Here is a 17,575-nt window from a genome sequence, read left to right as displayed (position 1 = left end):
CATAATCATTAGGAACCCAGCACCACCATTTGTGACCTTTAGGAAAGAACGAAAAGCAACAAAAGCTGCAGACCTTCTCTACCACAGCAGGCTAGGGTTCACAGCTAAATCTTAAACCAGATACACCTCCCACCACTTTAAGCAACCACTTAAAGCAAAGAAAAACACCCGAACAAACACATATCCAAAAAGTATACATAATGAACGCAAGAACCGCCTGGACTAATCAAGCAGGCCAGCAAGTTCAGTGTTCACTGCTGTTAATTAACATCAGCCAAGCACTTCATTGCTACAGCACATACTCACTGAACAACAGGACTAACAAGGAAAACAAAAGAAAAAGTTCACTTGTCTATAAACACAGACAAATCCAATCTATGAGATAGTTACCCTTGTTGTGCTCCCCTGAAACACTCTGCAAGCGTACTCCATGTTCAACTGCAGGTGGGAGAAACACAGGAGGAGATGCTTTCCTCGAACCTTCAGAACACGGCTGTACAATACAGTACATACGCGTAAGAATTTGTACAAAACAATTTTTTTAAAATAAAATCTAACAAAGGCTTTTGCATTTTAAATAAAAGGGCAAAAAAATCCTCACAATTCATCTAAACTATTCCATAATGTTGATTAAGGCTGGCAAATCACAGAGCCACACAAGAAATTAACACAGGAAATCAAGATGTTGATTGTGAACAAGAAGCTGCAGCTCTGTGTTGATTGAACATTGGCATCAAATTTGCACCTGGCATTCAAATATCAGCCTACATTGCTGGGGCACATGTCCCACAATGTTGAGTGAGTGCATCACTACGTTGCAAAAGCAAGATTTGATTTGCTTAAAGGCCAAAAAGGCAAAGCTGATAGCGATTAAGCTATCTAGAAAGTCTTGTATTTTTAAGAAAGGAGTGGGGAATTAGTTTTTTTCCCAACAACAAAGGCTAGAGGGGAAGTAGCTACAGACCCTGCTCACTCTCATCTTGAGAATTATCAGACAGAAAGGATAAACACAGCCAGCACACTTGGTGTCTGCTGAACATGATTTTCAAAATCGGATTAAGTCTATCTAGAGAAGACAGAGGTTCTATACAGAAAAATCTAAATGTCTGGGTTGCTCAGTGTATTGGCATCCGTTAAACTCTGACTGGATCAGCAGAATAGATCTGAATAGTAGGAAAAAAAAAAATCCTCACAAAAATATGCCTGAGAAGTTCATAAGTTTAAAAGCAGCAATAAACTGCTGTATTAAAACTGTGCTAGAAAATCAACTCCAAAGCCTGCAGCCAGGAGGCCAACGTAAGTAGTCTGACATAACTTTGTCCCAGTACTATCTCAACAGAGAACCTACGCTACAGGTATTTCAATGACCCTCAGATACAGGACATCGAGCAGCAGCAACATGGGGTAAATAAGCCTCACCAGGGGCGGGGCTCAACGCAAAGGCAAGCTCTCACGTAGTTCTCATCTGGCTCTCCCACAGACCGGGGAGATGCACATATCACAGAAAGTACCTCAGAATCCCAGGGAGAATCAGACTCTTCCTTTTTCTCTGTTCCTACTGCTGGCAGAGCACCTACAAAAAAATGGACAAAGAGAGACACTGAGAATTTACTGCACTCCACTTTTATACCCCATCAGTCAAACAAAGGATCTGAAAGATGAGTAACAGTACTACAGCAAAGGACAAACCAAGAAATGAGTTACACTCAACGGTAGCTTTACACCCAGTCACATCACAGTATTCTGTTTTCTCCTCTTCATTTCTTTTCCAGCAAAAGATGCATAAGAATGGTGGCTGACATGACAATGTCCCTCGTGTTGGGACAACGTTAAGGAAGAAACTCCAGCATGCTTCAGTCTCAGCATATGGACACCCTGAGTCATCTTCCCTCTTGCCTACACCTCCATCATCTGGCACTTACTATCACATTCCACTCTACAGGACATACCACAAAAGCACGATACAAAACAACCTCACACTAAGAGGAAGCTGCCAACACACACGGCTCCTTGCTTAGTGCTATCAAGGGAGACCTCACCTGACCATGATTCATAATCCTGCAACTTCTGACCAGGTACATACATAAGGACTGACATTTAGGAATGAAACAGAAGCTCACAGCTCCAATACAGTCCAGAACACTGCAAGCATTTTAAATCTTATCACTTCAAAGTCTAGTATCTTCTGACCACCAAACTCCCATCTAGAGCAGACCACAGTCAGTTCTCTCTTCTAAGCTACTCCATTATGTAAAACAAACTCAGCATTGACTCACATAGAAACGCAAGGAAAATTTACAGGAATGAGCCAGACAGGAGCAATGGCGTCCACTCTGGAAAACCGTAACTGCTGATTCCAGCCTGAGTGCTGACTATTCACGCTTTTCCAAAATAAACTCTTTGCACATAAAATGCACTAAGAGAAAAGTGAATGCACCGTGAGTGCTGCTTCCACACCTTCTGAGCAGCAACTGACCAATAGCTACACGAGCTCTGAAAACATCTACAGCAACAAGATATCCTCTGGAGACGGACATACTATCTTCTGCTCTGAGACCCTGGGGTGAGTACCTAAGCACCCACCTCTCTCTGAGGTCATGCTCTCAAGCATACAAGCGAGTAGCACAGGAGAGATCTCCTACATTTTACAACTGAACAAGGTGAGGCACTGGAAGAGTCTTCTCTGACTTTGAATCAGGTCAGCTCTTGGCTGAAGCCCTGAAAAACCACAGCTTTTCAATCTGATAGTACCCATTAGAAAGGGAATCAATAGTGTCACACACAAGGCACACTAGACTACCTACTTGTTTTGTGCAGATCAAGGAGAACACAGCAACAAAATTAATAAAGAAACTTGCATCATACATAATCATTAGGAACCCAGCACCACCATTTGTGACCTTTAGGAAAGAACGAAAAGCAACAAAAGCTGCAGACCTTCTCTACCACAGCAGGCTAGGGTTCACAGCTAAATCTTAAACCAGATACACCTCCCACCACTTTAAGCAACCACCTAAAGCAAAGAAAAACACCCGAACAAACACATATCCAAAAAGTATACATAATGAACGCAAGAACCGCCTGGACTAATCAAGCAGGCCAGCAAGTTCAGTGTTCACTGCTGTTAATTAACATCAGCCAAGCACTTCATTGCTACAGCACATACTCACTGAACAACAGGACTAACAAGGAAAACAAAAGAAAAAGTTCACTTGTCTATAAACACAGACAAATCCAATCTATGAGATAGTTACCCTTGTTGTGCTCCCCTGAAACACTCTGCAAGCGTACTCCATGTTCAACTGCAGGTGGGAGAAACACAGGAGGAGATGCTTTCCTCGAACCTTCAGAACACGGCTGTACAATACAGTACATACGCGTAAGAATTTGTACAAAACAATTTTTTTAAAATAAAATCTAACAAAGGCTTTTGCATTTTAAATAAAAGGGCAAAAAAATCCTCACAATTCATCTAAACTATTCCATAATGTTGATTAAGGCTGGCAAATCACAGAGCCACACAAGAAATTAACACAGGAAATCAAGATGTTGATTGTGAACAAGAAGCTGCAGCTCTGTGTTGATTGAACATTGGCATCAAATTTGCACCTGGCATTCAAATATCCGCCTCCATTGCTGGGGCACATGTCCCACAATGTTGAGTGAGTGCATCACTACGTTGCAAAAGCAAGATTTGATTTGCTTAAAGGCCAAAAAGGCAAAGCTGATAGCGATTAAGCTATCTAGAAAGTCTTGTATTTTTAAGAAAGGAGTGGGGAATTAGTTTTTTTCCCAACAACAAAGGCTAGAGGGGAAGTAGCTACAGACCCTGCTCACTCTCATCTTGAGAATTATCAGACAGAAAGGATAAACACAGCCAGCACACTTGGTGTCTGCTGAACATGATTTTCAAAATCGGATTAAGTCTATCTAGAGAAGACAGAGGTTCTATACAGAAAAATCTAAATGTCTGGGTTGCTCAGTGTATTGGCATCCGTTAAACTCTGACTGGATCAGCAGAATAGATCTGAATAGTAGGAAAAAAAAAAATCCTCACAAAAATATGCCTGAGAAGTTCATAAGTTTAAAAGCAGCAATAAACTGCTGTATTAAAACTGTGCTAGAAAATCAACTCCAAAGCCTGCAGCCAGGAGGCCAACGTAAGTAGTCTGACATAACTTTGTCCCAGTACTATCTCAACAGAGAACCTACGCTACAGGTATTTCAATGACCCTCAGATACAGGACATCGAGCAGCAGCAACATGGGGTAAATAAGCCTCACCAGGGGCGGGGCTCAACGCAAAGGCAAGCTCTCACGTAGTTCTCATCTGGCTCTCCCACAGACCGGGGAGATGCACATATCACAGAAAGTACCTCAGAATCCCAGGGAGAATCAGACTCTTCCTTTTTCTCTGTTCCTACTGCTGGCAGAGCACCTACAAAAAAATGGACAAAGAGAGACACTGAGAATTTACTGCACTCCACTTTTATACCCCATCAGTCAAACAAAGGATCTGAAAGATGAGTAACAGTACTACAGCAAAGGACAAACCAAGAAATGAGTTACACTCAACGGTAGCTTTACACCCAGTCACATCACAGTATTCTGTTTTCTCCTCTTCATTTCTTTTCCAGCAAAAGATGCATAAGAATGGTGGCTGACATGACAATGTCCCTCGTGTTGGGACAACGTTAAGGAAGAAACTCCAGCATGCTTCAGTCTCAGCATATGGACACCCTGAGTCATCTTCCCTCTTGCCTACACCTCCATCATCTGGCACTTACTATCACATTCCACTCTACAGGACATACCACAAAAGCACGATACAAAACAACCTCACACTAAGAGGAAGCTGCCAACACACACGGCTCCTTGCTTAGTGCTATCAAGGGAGACCTCACCTGACCATGATTCATAATCCTGCAACTTCTGACCAGTACATACATAAGAAACTGACATTTAGGAATGAAACAGAAGCTCACAGCTCCAATACAGTCCAGAACACTGCAAGCATTTTAAATCTTATCACTTCAAAGTCTAGTATCTTCTGGCCACCAAACTCCCATCTAGAGCAGACCACAGTCAGTTCTCTCTTCTAAGCTACTCCATTATGTAAAACAAACTCAGGATTGACTCACACAGAAACGCAAGGAAAATTTACAGGAATGAGCCAGACAGGAGCAATGGCGTCCACTCTGGAAAACCGTAACTGCTGATTCCAGCCTGAGTGCTGACTATTCATGCTTTTCCAAAATAAACTCTTTGCACATAAAATGCACTAAGAGAAAAGTGAATGCACCGTGAGTGCTGCTTCCACACCTTCTGAGCAGCAACTGACCAATAGCTACACAAGCTCTGAAAACATCTACAGCAACAAGATATCCTCTGGAGACGGACATACTATCTTCTGCTCTGAGACCCTGGGGTGAGTACCTAAGCACCCACCTCTCTCTGAGGTCATGCTCTCAAGCATACAAGCGAGTAGCACAGGAGAGATCTCCTACATTTTACAACTGAACAAGGTGAGGCACTGGAAGAGTCTTCTCTGACTTTGAATCAGGTCAGCTCTTGGCTGAAGCCCTGAAAAACCACAGCTTTTCAATCTGATAGTACCCATTAGAAAGGGAATCAATAGTGTCACACACAAGGCACACTAGACTACCTACTTGTTTTGTGCAGATCAAGGAGAACACAGCAACAAAATTAATAAAGAAACTTGCATCATACATAATCATTAGGAACCCAGCACCACCATTTGTGACCTTTAGGAAAGAACGAAAAGCAACAAAAGCTGCAGACCTTCTCTACCACAGCAGGCTAGGGTTCACAGCTAAATCTTAAACCAGATACACCTCCCACCACTTTAAGCAACCACTTAAAGCAAAGAAAAACACCCGAACAAACACATATCCAAAAAGTATACATAATGAACGCAAGAACCGCCTGGACTAATCAAGCAGGCCAGCAAGTTCAGTGTTCACTGCTGTTAATTAACATCAGCCAAGCACTTCATTGCTACAGCACATACTCACTGAACAACAGGACTAACAAGGAAAACAAAAGAAAAAGTTCACTTGTCTATAAACACAGACAAATCCAATCTATGAGATAGTTACCCTTGTTGTGCTCCCCTGAAACACTCTGCAAGCGTACTCCATGTTCAACTGCAGGTGGGAGAAACACAGGAGGAGATGCTTTCCTCGAACCTTCAGAACACGGCTGTACAATACAGTACATACGCGTAAGAATTTGTACAAAACAATTTTTTTAAAATAAAATCTAACAAAGGCTTTTGCATTTTAAATAAAAGGGCAAAAAAATCCTCACAATTCATCTAAACTATTCCATAATGTTGATTAAGGCTGGCAAATCACAGAGCCACACAAGAAATTAACACAGGAAATCAAGATGTTGATTGTGAACAAGAAGCTGCAGCTCTGTGTTGATTGAACATTGGCATCAAATTTGCACCTGGCATTCAAATATCAGCCTACATTGCTGGGGCACATGTCCCACAATGTTGAGTGAGTGCATCACTACGTTGCAAAAGCAAGATTTGATTTGCTTAAAGGCCAAAAAGGCAAAGCTGATAGCGATTAAGCTATCTAGAAAGTCTTGTATTTTTAAGAAAGGAGTGGGGAATTAGTTTTTTTCCCAACAACAAAGGCTAGAGGGGAAGTAGCTACAGACCCTGCTCACTCTCATCTTGAGAATTATCAGACAGAAAGGATAAACACAGCCAGCACACTTGGTGTCTGCTGAACATGATTTTCAAAATCGGATTAAGTCTATCTAGAGAAGACAGAGGTTCTATACAGAAAAATCTAAATGTCTGGGTTGCTCAGTGTATTGGCATCCGTTAAACTCTGACTGGATCAGCAGAATAGATCTGAATAGTAGGAAAAAAAAAAATCCTCACAAAAATATGCCTGAGAAGTTCATAAGTTTAAAAGCAGCAATAAACTGCTGTATTAAAACTGTGCTAGAAAATCAACTCCAAAGCCTGCAGCCAGGAGGCCAACGTAAGTAGTCTGACATAACTTTGTCCCAGTACTATCTCAACAGAGAACCTACGCTACAGGTATTTCAATGACCCTCAGATACAGGACATCGAGCAGCAGCAACATGGGGTAAATAAGCCTCACCAGGGGCGGGGCTCAACGCAAAGGCAAGCTCTCACGTAGTTCTCATCTGGCTCTCCCACAGACCGGGGAGATGCACATATCACAGAAAGTACCTCAGAATCCCAGGGAGAATCAGACTCTTCCTTTTTCTCTGTTCCTACTGCTGGCAGAGCACCTACAAAAAAATGGACAAAGAGAGACACTGAGAATTTACTGCACTCCACTTTTATACCCCATCAGTCAAACAAAGGATCTGAAAGATGAGTAACAGTACTACAGCAAAGGACAAACCAAGAAATGAGTTACACTCAACGGTAGCTTTACACCCAGTCACATCACAGTATTCTGTTTTCTCCTCTTCATTTCTTTTCCAGCAAAAGATGCATAAGAATGGTGGCTGACATGACAATGTCCCTCGTGTTGGGACAACGTTAAGGAAGAAACTCCAGCATGCTTCAGTCTCAGCATATGGACACCCTGAGTCATCTTCCCTCTTGCCTACACCTCCATCATCTGGCACTTACTATCACATTCCACTCTACAGGACATACCACAAAAGCACGATACAAAACAACCTCACACTAAGAGGAAGCTGCCAACACACACGGCTCCTTGCTTAGTGCTATCAAGGGAGACCTCACCTGACCATGATTCATAATCCTGCAACTTCTGACCAGTACATACATAAGAAACTGACATTTAGGAATGAAACAGAAGCTCACAGCTCCAATACAGTCCAGAACACTGCAAGCATTTTAAATCTTATCACTTCAAAGTCTAGTATCTTCTGGCCACCAAACTCCCATCTAGAGCAGACCACAGTCAGTTCTCTCTTCTAAGCTACTCCATTATGTAAAACAAACTCAGGATTGACTCACACAGAAACGCAAGGAAAATTTACAGGAATGAGCCAGACAGGAGCAATGGCGTCCACTCTGGAAAACCGTAACTGCTGATTCCAGCCTGAGTGCTGACTATTCATGCTTTTCCAAAATAAACTCTTTGCACATAAAATGCACTAAGAGAAAAGTGAATGCACCGTGAGTGCTGCTTCCACACCTTCTGAGCAGCAACTGACCAATAGCTACACAAGCTCTGAAAACATCTACAGCAACAAGATATCCTCTGGAGACGGACATACTATCTTCTGCTCTGAGACCCTGGGGTGAGTACCTAAGCACCCACCTCTCTCTGAGGTCATGCTCTCAAGCATACAAGCGAGTAGCACAGGAGAGATCTCCTACATTTTACAACTGAACAAGGTGAGGCACTGGAAGAGTCTTCTCTGACTTTGAATCAGGTCAGCTCTTGGCTGAAGCCCTGAAAAACCACAGCTTTTCAATCTGATAGTACCCATTAGAAAGGGAATCAATAGTGTCACACACAAGGCACACTAGACTACCTACTTGTTTTGTGCAGATCAAGGAGAACACAGCAACAAAATTAATAAAGAAACTTGCATCATACATAATCATTAGGAACCCAGCACCACCATTTGTGACCTTTAGGAAAGAACGAAAAGCAACAAAAGCTGCAGACCTTCTCTACCACAGCAGGCTAGGGTTCACAGCTAAATCTTAAACCAGATACACCTCCCACCACTTTAAGCAACCACTTAAAGCAAAGAAAAACACCCGAACAAACACATATCCAAAAAGTATACATAATGAACGCAAGAACCGCCTGGACTAATCAAGCAGGCCAGCAAGTTCAGTGTTCACTGCTGTTAATTAACATCAGCCAAGCACTTCATTGCTACAGCACATACTCACTGAACAACAGGACTAACAAGGAAAACAAAAGAAAAAGTTCACTTGTCTATAAACACAGACAAATCCAATCTATGAGATAGTTACCCTTGTTGTGCTCCCCTGAAACACTCTGCAAGCGTACTCCATGTTCAACTGCAGGTGGGAGAAACACAGGAGGAGATGCTTTCCTCGAACCTTCAGAACACGGCTGTACAATACAGTACATACGCGTAAGAATTTGTACAAAACAATTTTTTTAAAATAAAATCTAACAAAGGCTTTTGCATTTTAAATAAAAGGGCAAAAAAATCCTCACAATTCATCTAAACTATTCCATAATGTTGATTAAGGCTGGCAAATCACAGAGCCACACAAGAAATTAACACAGGAAATCAAGATGTTGATTGTGAACAAGAAGCTGCAGCTCTGTGTTGATTGAACATTGGCATCAAATTTGCACCTGGCATTCAAATATCAGCCTACATTGCTGGGGCACATGTCCCACAATGTTGAGTGAGTGCATCACTACGTTGCAAAAGCAAGATTTGATTTGCTTAAAGGCCAAAAAGGCAAAGCTGATAGCGATTAAGCTATCTAGAAAGTCTTGTATTTTTAAGAAAGGAGTGGGGAATTAGTTTTTTTCCCAACAACAAAGGCTAGAGGGGAAGTAGCTACAGACCCTGCTCACTCTCATCTTGAGAATTATCAGACAGAAAGGATAAACACAGCCAGCACACTTGGTGTCTGCTGAACATGATTTTCAAAATCGGATTAAGTCTATCTAGAGAAGACAGAGGTTCTATACAGAAAAATCTAAATGTCTGGGTTGCTCAGTGTATTGGCATCCGTTAAACTCTGACTGGATCAGCAGAATAGATCTGAATAGTAGGAAAAAAAAAAATCCTCACAAAAATATGCCTGAGAAGTTCATAAGTTTAAAAGCAGCAATAAACTGCTGTATTAAAACTGTGCTAGAAAATCAACTCCAAAGCCTGCAGCCAGGAGGCCAACGTAAGTAGTCTGACATAACTTTGTCCCAGTACTATCTCAACAGAGAACCTACGCTACAGGTATTTCAATGACCCTCAGATACAGGACATCGAGCAGCAGCAACATGGGGTAAATAAGCCTCACCAGGGGCGGGGCTCAACGCAAAGGCAAGCTCTCACGTAGTTCTCATCTGGCTCTCCCACAGACCGGGGAGATGCACATATCACAGAAAGTACCTCAGAATCCCAGGGAGAATCAGACTCTTCCTTTTTCTCTGTTCCTACTGCTGGCAGAGCACCTACAAAAAAATGGACAAAGAGAGACACTGAGAATTTACTGCACTCCACTTTTATACCCCATCAGTCAAACAAAGGATCTGAAAGATGAGTAACAGTACTACAGCAAAGGACAAACCAAGAAATGAGTTACACTCAACGGTAGCTTTACACCCAGTCACATCACAGTATTCTGTTTTCTCCTCTTCATTTCTTTTCCAGCAAAAGATGCATAAGAATGGTGGCTGACATGACAATGTCCCTCGTGTTGGGACAACGTTAAGGAAGAAACTCCAGCATGCTTCAGTCTCAGCATATGGACACCCTGAGTCATCTTCCCTCTTGCCTACACCTCCATCATCTGGCACTTACTATCACATTCCACTCTACAGGACATACCACAAAAGCACGATACAAAACAACCTCACACTAAGAGGAAGCTGCCAACACACACGGCTCCTTGCTTAGTGCTATCAAGGGATACCTCACCTGACCATGATTCATAATCCTGCAACTTCTGACCAGGTACATACATAAGGACTGACATTTAGGAATGAAACAGAAGCTCACAGCTCCAATACAGTCCAGAACACTGCAAGCATTTTAAATCTTATCACTTCAAAGTCTAGTATCTTCTGACCACCAAACTCCCATCTAGAGCAGACCACAGTCAGTTCTCTCTTCTAAGCTACTCCATTATGTAAAACAAACTCAGGATTGACTCACACAGAAACGCAAGGAAAATTTACAGGAATGAGCCAGACAGGAGCAATGGCGTCCACTCTGGAAAACCGTAACTGCTGATTCCAGCCTGAGTGCTGACTATTCACGCTTTTCCAAAATAAACTCTTTGCACATAAAATGCACTAAGAGAAAAGTGAATGCACCGTGAGTGCTGCTTCCACACCTTCTGAGCAGCAACTGACCAATAGCTACACGAGCTCTGAAAACATCTACAGCAACAAGATATCCTCTGGAGACGGACATACTATCTTCTGCTCTGAGACCCTGGGGTGAGTACCTAAGCACCCACCTCTCTCTGAGGTCATGCTCTCAAGCATACAAGCGAGTAGCACAGGAGAGATCTCCTACATTTTACAACTGAACAAGGTGAGGCACTGGAAGAGTCTTCTCTGACTTTGAATCAGGTCAGCTCTTGGCTGAAGCCCTGAAAAACCACAGCTTTTCAATCTGATAGTACCCATTAGAAAGGGAATCAATAGTGTCACACACAAGGCACACTAGACTACCTACTTGTTTTGTGCAGATCAAGGAGAACACAGCAACAAAATTAATAAAGAAACTTGCATCATACATAATCATTAGGAACCCAGCACCACCATTTGTGACCTTTAGGAAAGAACGAAAAGCAACAAAAGCTGCAGACCTTCTCTACCACAGCAGGCTAGGGTTCACAGCTAAATCTTAAACCAGATACACCTCCCACCACTTTAAGCAACCACCTAAAGCAAAGAAAAACACCCGAACAAACACATATCCAAAAAGTATACATAATGAACGCAAGAACCGCCTGGACTAATCAAGCAGGCCAGCAAGTTCAGTGTTCACTGCTGTTAATTAACATCAGCCAAGCACTTCATTGCTACAGCACATACTCACTGAACAACAGGACTAACAAGGAAAACAAAAGAAAAAGTTCACTTGTCTATAAACACAGACAAATCCAATCTATGAGATAGTTACCCTTGTTGTGCTCCCCTGAAACACTCTGCAAGCGTACTCCATGTTCAACTGCAGGTGGGAGAAACACAGGAGGAGATGCTTTCCTCGAACCTTCAGAACACGGCTGTACAATACAGTACATACGCGTAAGAATTTGTACAAAACAATTTTTTTAAAATAAAATCTAACAAAGGCTTTTGCATTTTAAATAAAAGGGCAAAAAAATCCTCACAATTCATCTAAACTATTCCATAATGTTGATTAAGGCTGGCAAATCACAGAGCCACACAAGAAATTAACACAGGAAATCAAGATGTTGATTGTGAACAAGAAGCTGCAGCTCTGTGTTGATTGAACATTGGCATCAAATTTGCACCTGGCATTCAAATATCCGCCTCCATTGCTGGGGCACATGTCCCACAATGTTGAGTGAGTGCATCACTACGTTGCAAAAGCAAGATTTGATTTGCTTAAAGGCCAAAAAGGCAAAGCTGATAGCGATTAAGCTATCTAGAAAGTCTTGTATTTTTAAGAAAGGAGTGGGGAATTAGTTTTTTTCCCAACAACAAAGGCTAGAGGGGAAGTAGCTACAGACCCTGCTCACTCTCATCTTGAGAATTATCAGACAGAAAGGATAAACACAGCCAGCACACTTGGTGTCTGCTGAACATGATTTTCAAAATCGGATTAAGTCTATCTAGAGAAGACAGAGGTTCTATACAGAAAAATCTAAATGTCTGGGTTGCTCAGTGTATTGGCATCCGTTAAACTCTGACTGGATCAGCAGAATAGATCTGAATAGTAGGAAAAAAAAAAATCCTCACAAAAATATGCCTGAGAAGTTCATAAGTTTAAAAGCAGCAATAAACTGCTGTATTAAAACTGTGCTAGAAAATCAACTCCAAAGCCTGCAGCCAGGAGGCCAACGTAAGTAGTCTGACATAACTTTGTCCCAGTACTATCTCAACAGAGAACCTACGCTACAGGTATTTCAATGACCCTCAGATACAGGACATCGAGCAGCAGCAACATGGGGTAAATAAGCCTCACCAGGGGCGGGGCTCAACGCAAAGGCAAGCTCTCACGTAGTTCTCATCTGGCTCTCCCACAGACCGGGGAGATGCACATATCACAGAAAGTACCTCAGAATCCCAGGGAGAATCAGACTCTTCCTTTTTCTCTGTTCCTACTGCTGGCAGAGCACCTACAAAAAAATGGACAAAGAGAGACACTGAGAATTTACTGCACTCCACTTTTATACCCCATCAGTCAAACAAAGGATCTGAAAGATGAGTAACAGTACTACAGCAAAGGACAAACCAAGAAATGAGTTACACTCAACGGTAGCTTTACACCCAGTCACATCACAGTATTCTGTTTTCTCCTCTTCATTTCTTTTCCAGCAAAAGATGCATAAGAATGGTGGCTGACATGACAATGTCCCTCGTGTTGGGACAACGTTAAGGAAGAAACTCCAGCATGCTTCAGTCTCAGCATATGGACACCCTGAGTCATCTTCCCTCTTGCCTACACCTCCATCATCTGGCACTTACTATCACATTCCACTCTACAGGACATACCACAAAAGCACGATACAAAACAACCTCACACTAAGAGGAAGCTGCCAACACACACGGCTCCTTGCTTAGTGCTATCAAGGGAGACCTCACCTGACCATGATTCATAATCCTGCAACTTCTGACCAGTACATACATAAGGACTGACATTTAGGAATGAAACAGAAGCTCACAGCTCCAATACAGTCCAGAACACTGCAAGCATTTTAAATCTTATCACTTCAAAGTCTAGTATCTTCTGACCACCAAACTCCCATCTAGAGCAGACCACAGTCAGTTCTCTCTTCTAAGCTACTCCATTATGTAAAACAAACTCAGGATTGACTCACACAGAAACGCAAGGAAAATTTACAGGAATGAGCCAGACAGGAGCAATGGCGTCCACTCTGGAAAACCGTAACTGCTGATTCCAGCCTGAGTGCTGACTATTCACGCTTTTCCAAAATAAACTCTTTGCACATAAAATGCACTAAGAGAAAAGTGAATGCACCGTGAGTGCTGCTTCCACACCTTCTGAGCAGCAACTGACCAATAGCTACACGAGCTCTGAAAACATCTACAGCAACAAGATATCCTCTGGAGACGGACATACTATCTTCTGCTCTGAGACCCTGGGGTGAGTACCTAAGCACCCACCTCTCTCTGAGGTCATGCTCTCAAGCATACAAACGAGTAGCACAGGAGAGATCTCCTACATTTTACAACTGAACAAGGTGAGGCACTGGAAGAGTCTTCTCTGACTTTGAATCAGGTCAGCTCTTGGCTGAAGCCCTGAAAAACCACAGCTTTTCAATCTGATAGTACCCATTAGAAAGGGAATCAATAGTGTCACACACAAGGCACACTAGACTACCTACTTGTTTTGTGCAGATCAAGGAGAACACAGCAACAAAATTAATAAAGAAACTTGCATCATACATAATCATTAGGAACCCAGCACCACCATTTGTGACCTTTAGGAAAGAACGAAAAGCAACAAAAGCTGCAGACCTTCTCTACCACAGCAGGCTAGGGTTCACAGCTAAATCTTAAACCAGATACACCTCCCACCACTTTAAGCAACCACCTAAAGCAAAGAAAAACACCCGAACAAACACATATCCAAAAAGTATACATAATGAACGCAAGAACCGCCTGGACTAATCAAGCAGGCCAGCAAGTTCAGTGTTCACTGCTGTTAATTAACATCAGCCAAGCACTTCATTGCTACAGCACATACTCACTGAACAACAGGACTAACAAGGAAAACAAAAGAAAAAGTTCACTTGTCTATAAACACAGACAAATCCAATCTATGAGATAGTTACCCTTGTTGTGCTCCCCTGAAACACTCTGCAAGCGTACTCCATGTTCAACTGCAGGTGGGAGAAACACAGGAGGAGATGCTTTCCTCGAACCTTCAGAACACGGCTGTATAATACAGTACATACGCGTAAGAATTTGTACAAAACAATTTTTTTAAAATAAAATCTAACAAAGGCTTTTGCATTTTAAATAAAAGGGCAAAAAAATCCTCACAATTCATCTAAACTATTCCATAATGTTGATTAAGGCTGGCAAATCACAGAGCCACACAAGAAATTAACACAGGAAATCAAGATGTTGATTGTGAACAAGAAGCTGCAGCTCTGTGTTGATTGAACATTGGCATCAAATTTGCACCTGGCATTCAAATATCAGCCTACATTGCTGGGGCACATGTCCCACAATGTTGAGTGAGTGCATCACTACGTTGCAAAAGCAAGATTTGATTTGCTTAAAGGCCAAAATGGCAAAGCTGATAGCGATTAAGCTATCTAGAAAGTCTTGTATTTTTAAGAAAGGAGTGGGGAATTAGTTTTTTTCCCAACAACAAAGGCTAGAGGGGAAGTAGCTACAGACCCTGCTCACTCTCATCTTGAGAATTATCAGACAGAAAGGATAAACACAGCCAGCACACTTGGTGTCTGCTGAACATGATTTTCAAAATCGGATTAAGTCTATCTAGAGAAGACAGAGGTTCTATACAGAAAAATCTAAATGTCTGGGTTGCTCAGTGTATTGGCATCCGTTAAACTCTGACTGGATCAGCAGAATAGATCTGAATAGTAGGAAAAAAAAAAATCCTCACAAAAATATGCCTGAGAAGTTCATAAGTTTAAAAGCAGCAATAAACTGCTGTATTAAAACTGTGCTAGAAAATCAACTCCAAAGCCTGCAGCCAGGAGGCCAACGTAAGTAGTCTGACATAACTTTGTCCCAGTACTATCTCAACAGAGAACCTACGCTACAGGTATTTCAATGACCCTCAGATACAGGACATCGAGCAGCAGCAACATGGGGTAAATAAGCCTCACCAGGGGCGGGGCTCAACGCAAAGGCAAGCTCTCACGTAGTTCTCATCTGGCTCTCCCACAGACCGGGGAGATGCACATATCACAGAAATACCTCAGAATCCCAGGGAGAATCAGACTCTTCCTTTTTCTCTGTTCCTACTGCTGGCAGAGCACCTACAAAAAAATGGACAAAGAGAGACACTGAGAATTTACTGCACTCCACTTTTATACCCCATCAGTCAAACAAAGGATCTGAAAGATGAGTAACAGTACTACAGCAAAGGACAAACCAAGAAATGAGTTACACTCAACGGTAGCTTTACACCCAGTCACATCACAGTATTCTGTTTTCTCCTCTTCATTTCTTTTCCAGCAAAAGATGCATAAGAATGGTGGCTGACATGACAATGTCCCTCGTGTTGGGACAACGTTAAGGAAGAAACTCCAGCATGCTTCAGTCTCAGCATATGGACACCCTGAGTCATCTTCCCTCTTGCCTACACCTCCATCATCTGGCACTTACTATCACATTCCACTCTACAGGACATACCACAAAAGCACGATACAAAACAACCTCACACTAAGAGGAAGCTGCCAACACACACGGCTCCTTGCTTAGTGCTATCAAGGGAGACCTCACCTGACCATGATTCATAATCCTGCAACTTCTGACCAGTACATACATAAGAAACTGACATTTAGGAATGAAACAGAAGCTCACAGCTCCAATACAGTCCAGAACACTGCAAGCATTTTAAATCTTATCACTTCAAAGTCTAGTATCTTCTGACCACCAAACTCCCATCTAGAGCAGACCACAGTCAGTTCTCTCTTCTAAGCTACTCCATTATGTAAAACAAACTCAGGATTGACTCACACAGAAACGCAAGGAAAATTTACAGGAATGAGCCAGACAGGAGCAATGGCGTCCACTCTGGAAAACCATAACTGCTGATTACAGCCTGAGTGCTGACTATTCATGCTTTTCCAAAATAAACTCTTTGCACATAAAATGCACTAAGAGAAAAGTGAATGCACCGTGAGTGCTGCTTCCACACCTTCTGAGCAGCAACTGACCAATAGCTACACGAGCTCTGAAAACATCTACAGCAACAAGATATCCTCTGGAGACGGACATACTATCTTCTGCTCTGAGACCCTGGGGTGAGTACCTAAGCACCCACCTCTCTCTGAGGTCATGCTCTCAAGCATACAAACGAGTAGCACAGGAGAGATCTCCTACATTTTACAACTGAACAAGGTGAGGCACTGGAAGAGTCTTCTCTGACTTTGAATCAGGTCAGCTCTTGGCTGAAGCCCTGAAAAACCACAGCTTTTCAATCTGATAGTACCCATTAGAAAGGGAATCAATAGTGTCACACACAAGGCACACTAGACTACCTACTTGTTTTGTGCAGATCAAGGAGAACACAGCAACAAAATTAATAAAGAAACTTGCATCATACATAATCATTAGGAACCCAGCACCACCATTTGTGACCTCTAGGAAAGAACGAAAAGCAACAAAAGCTGCAGACCTTCTCTACCACAGCAGGCTAGGGTTCACAGCTAAATCTTAAACCAGATACCACTCCCACCACTTTAAGCAACCACTTAAAGCAAAGAAAAACACCCGAACAAACACATATCCAAAAAGTATACATAATGAACGCAAGAACCGCCTGGACTAATCAAGCAGGCCAGCAAGTTCAGTGTTCACTGCTGTTAATTAACATCAGCCAAGCACTTCATTGCTACAGCACATACTCACTGAACAACAGGACTAACAAGGAAAACAAAAGAAAAAGTTCACTTGTCTATAAACACAGACAAATCCAATCTATGAGATAGTTACCCT

This window comes from Coturnix japonica, chromosome 26, assembly GCF_054131305.1.
Source record: "Coturnix japonica strain WE chromosome 26, WE-NBRP24, whole genome shotgun sequence".
NCBI classification, from domain to species: Eukaryota; Metazoa; Chordata; class Aves; order Galliformes; family Phasianidae; genus Coturnix; species Coturnix japonica.
Note: the sequence above shows the minus strand (reverse complement) of the source record.